Source organism: Poecilia reticulata, unplaced genomic scaffold (assembly GCF_000633615.1).
Source record: "Poecilia reticulata strain Guanapo unplaced genomic scaffold, Guppy_female_1.0+MT scaffold_521, whole genome shotgun sequence".
NCBI lineage: Eukaryota > Metazoa > Chordata > Actinopteri > Cyprinodontiformes > Poeciliidae > Poecilia > Poecilia reticulata.
Genome location: NW_007615280.1, coordinates 7,883 through 12,429, shown reverse-complemented (window position 1 = coordinate 12,429; position 4,547 = coordinate 7,883).

The following is a 4,547-nucleotide window of genomic DNA, read 5'->3' as shown; positions in this document are numbered from 1 at the left end:
TTCTTTTGGGGACATTCTCGTCAAACAAACGGTATTTGGAAATAGTAGCAATATGTGAAGTTGTTTCTTTATTTAGTTTATTTTTGGGTTGTAAACATTTATAGCAATGGTGTCCAAACTGAGGCCCGGGGGCTGTTTGTGGCCCTTCGGTTGATTTTCAGGGTCCGTACTGGTGACTGAAGTCCTGAAAATACTTGCATTTAAATGAGGTGTTTTCAGGTTTTCAAGGTTTGGAAAGTTCTTGATTTCTGAACAGAGTCCTTGAAAGAGCTTGACATTAAAGCTGCACAGTTTTATAATAAATGTTTGATTAAAAACCTGAATGTGGAAAATGTTGCACATTTTTTTCTTCCTGTCTGAAGTTAAATGAGGCTAAACCTTAACTTGTTTCAGGTCAGAAAAACCTCAATTATTTGTTAAAAACCAGAAAACTTTGTTTTGTTAGTAACTTTCTTTCTATATTGTGTTTCAGGATTTAATTTGAGCAGGAAGGTCATTTACTTTAACACGATTTATTTGGATTGTTTCTAGAAATTAATATTTATTTAATCCTAATGGCTCAGTGACTCATTGATCTTGGTAATTAAAATAAAAGTTGTTTTATATATGATCTATTAAAGATATTGAAATGGGTAAAATTTTAGTTTACTTTCTCTCTGCTGTAGAACGTAGAATACTGTCACTAAAATCTAATAAGAGTAATAAATGAAATATAATACTGAATTGAAAACGTATTTTATTGTTTAGTCAATAATTTCTCTATCTAAACAAAAGTAGATATTTTCTCCTATCTTATGGTTTTAGTTTCTACATTCATTCTCATTCGTTCTTGTTCTCTTGAAAGACGTAAAACCAGCTTCTGCTGCGTAAAGCCTGATGCACTGCAGAGCAGCTAGAATTAAAAAAAAAAGTTTATTTTGGCGTTTCCATCAACCTCCATGCATCTTTGTTTGTTTTCGTCTCTACTTCTGTTGATGTGGGTGAAACTGGCAGCCCTTCATCTGACTCACTCTGCAAAAACACAAAAACATACCAACTATTCTAGTTTGGTCTAGTTTCTAGTGAAAATATCTGAGTACACATTAAACAAGACAAAACTAACTTACAAGTAACTTTTCAGGGAGATATATGAGCTTGTTTTAGGTCAATTTCTTAATAAAAAAATTCTAGCTCAAGTTTAAGATTATTTTCCCATGTTATAAGTGAAATAATCTGCCACTGGAAAAGGAACTTCTTATCAGTATTAAGGAATCATCAAGCTCATATTTCCTACTAAAAAGTTAGTTTTGTCTCATTTCAAGTTTCTTAGACATTAGCAGTAGAATCTGGACCAGAAATATTCTGTGATTTCTTGTGTTTTTGCATCGCTGAGGCCTAAAAAGCCTCAGAGGTAATGAAACGCGCAGCAGCTTCTCACTTCCGCTTCTCGCTCTGCTCTTCCAGGAATAACCGAGCTCTTCTTCCAGCGATCACCTCCCACCGTCCGGACCGTCTGAAGGCTCCTCCTCTACGGACGCTGCAGCTCGCCGCTCCACTCGCAAACATCACCTGCAAAACCAACAAACTCACTCTGCATGAGAAGGACGCCAAGCTGCATCACCAACCAAACGGCCTCGTCTGATTCGTTTTAGTTTTTCTTTTAATGGTCCTGAATCCGAAGTAAACCTTCTGCTTCCACTGCCTTATTACAACTTTGATGCATTTTTATGATTGCTGAGGATAATTACTGTAGCAGCATTTTATTTATAAGATAAAGCCATCACTCCAGGAAGTTGTAATTGCTGTAGGCTGTACATGTTAGAGAGCAAACACTATTTAACCTCAATGTAGAAGAAAACAAAGCATCGCTTCACTCCCACACAATGATTTTCCACCTGGTGCCACTGTACATATCAGAGCCTCTCCAGTAAAGCCGGCTTACGATGATCTTTTTAAGGTTGATTTGTGTCATTTGAATTCGTTTCACTTTTATTGTCTTTTATTTCTCTCTCTGGTTTTTCCTCCCACTCGATCGAGCTCCACTTTCAGCGAGGAAAACGAAAAACAAAGTGACTTTTTGACATGCCTGTGCAGGCTGGGAATGTTTTTTTTTGTTTTGTTTTTGTTTGTTTTTTCCAGGGCGGGGTCGATCGGCCGCAGCACAAGCTCCGCGTCGGCCGGTTGGCGTGGCGACGGCGCGGCCGCGGGGCAAAGGGCTCAGACGGCCGAGCTCCGCCCAAAAGAGACGCAAAGTCCAGAAAGAGAAATCGGTTATCCTCCCCTGACATCCACAGCCTCTATCTGCTCCTCCGTTTCACCTGGAGCCGCGTTTTTCCACAGCGTAGGGGAGGAAAACGGAGACTGACGCATTTGTTGTTAATTTGCAGTTTACTCCCAAAATAATAAAGTGACCACAGTACAGCAGCTGGTGTTTCTGATTGCTCTGTCGCTCTGATTTCAGTCCAAGAAATGGCTCGAATCTTGCAGAATAACATGGAACTGGGGAAATTTGGGATATTGATTTTGCTCCGATAGGCTTATCTAGAGAAACTACTCATTACCTTAGATCAACATTATCAGAACAAGAAACCATAGAAACCCCTTCTTGTTTATAAATCACAAACTACTTATTCTTCAACATGGGGTTACACCTTTTTGTTTTTTTCTTCTTTTGCTTTTTGTTTTGTTGTATTTCCTTCTAATTTATGTAAAACACTTTGAATTGCCTTGTTGTTGAAAATGTGGTAAAGAAATAAAATGTCCTTATCTCCTATCAGTTAATCTGTCAAGTTTATTTGTGTGGCACATTTCAGCAGCAAGGCGGTTCAAGGTGCGTTACGTAAGAGAAAACATAAAGTTACAAACTAAACACGTTACAGTCAACAACTGAACAGACACATAATGTGTATTATGGCCGATTACCAATATTTACCAATATTATATATGTTTCACAACAGTTTTGACACTGACAAAACCCAACCAGAAACGGATAAAACAAGTATATGTTGTTCATATCCGTTTTATCGGACCGATACCGATAAGTTACAAAATGGCTAATATCGGTCAATACCGATGTTGATGCCGATATATTGTGCATTCCTACATAGAACTATGAAATTTGTTAGTTTATGTTCAAGTAACTGAAAGAGTTGCAAAGCCTTAAAGGGGTGGTATTATGTAAAATCTACTTTTTTTTTTAGCTTCACATCGTTTTATACAGTTATACCCTCATCAAAGTGATGCTTAATATTTTTCCATGCATGTTTTAAAATCCTTTAGTGTCCACGGCAACCATTCACATGTGCAAAACACCTCGACCTAGACCTGCCTCCTTAGAGTTGCAGTTTCTGAGCTTCCGCCTCACAGAGCAGCTCCTTCAGACTAGCCAGCAATAATTAGCAAACACCTGGTAGAACTGCACTTCTGCTGAGCTCATTATTATGACTACTTCTCAGTGAAAAGCTGGCAAAAACATTGTTAAAGGGTTAATAGAGGAGCCATGTGGTGATGACTTCCTGAAGGCAGAGTCTCAGAAACAGCAGGAGTTCTTAAAGAGACACAGACCCAATTTCAAGGCTTTAAATTACAAGGTCATTTTTTAAGTCATTTTTGATATATATACATATATATAGCATTTTTTAACAGTTGAAGTTCATATACTTACTTTATTGTGCTTTAAAATTTGACTGGAAAATACGTAATGCTGCCCCTTTAAGATGCAGCAGATCAAATATCACATAAAATGACTTCAGTCTTTCAGAATAACGTTGAACTCGAATTATTAGTTTACGCTCAAGTAACTGATAACGTTATAAAGCCTTAAACATAAACTACTGTTTTAGTTGAACCAGTATATATGGCAGCAGAATTGCAGCGCTTTTATTATCGTAACTACGTAATGACGTCAACACCTTACTGAGCTGTCCTGTGCGAGCCAAAGAGTAGTGAAATGATGAGAGGCGTCACACCTGGAGAAATTGGTTCAAAGTACGTTTAAAATACACTTTTTATCATTTATTTATTCATTTATCTATTTTAAGGAGCACCTGTTGCATTGACATCTAAAATGTTTTATACGGATTTGGTTATCAAACAGAAGATTATATGAAGCAGTTCGTTATGGAGTCATCATTTATGCTCCCTGTGTTTTTTTTTTTCATATCCCCCTTTAAGGTGAATGTGGTGATGGTTTGTTTTTGTGGATTTTAGTTGTTAAACTAAGCCAAAAACGTTTTTTTTTTGTTTAGTTTTGTTTTAAAACTTTCTTTAAACACAATATCAATGAAAACAATCACCCATGTCCCATTGTCTAGGCTCAACCCAGCAATGCAAGTATTTAATATAATAGAAATATCTCTGAAATGTCTCAGGGTGTGGAAATTCAGAAATAAAAGATATCTTTTAGAAAGGTCAGCATTTTTATAAAGCGATAATTTATTTTTAGTCTGAACTAATGAGCTAATTAAACAGCTCATCAGTTCGCAGTAGGTCCACATTATAAATGTGTGGCAGCCTGAACACACCAGCTCCATGTTGAAGCATGGTGGTGGCGTCATCATGGTGTGGAA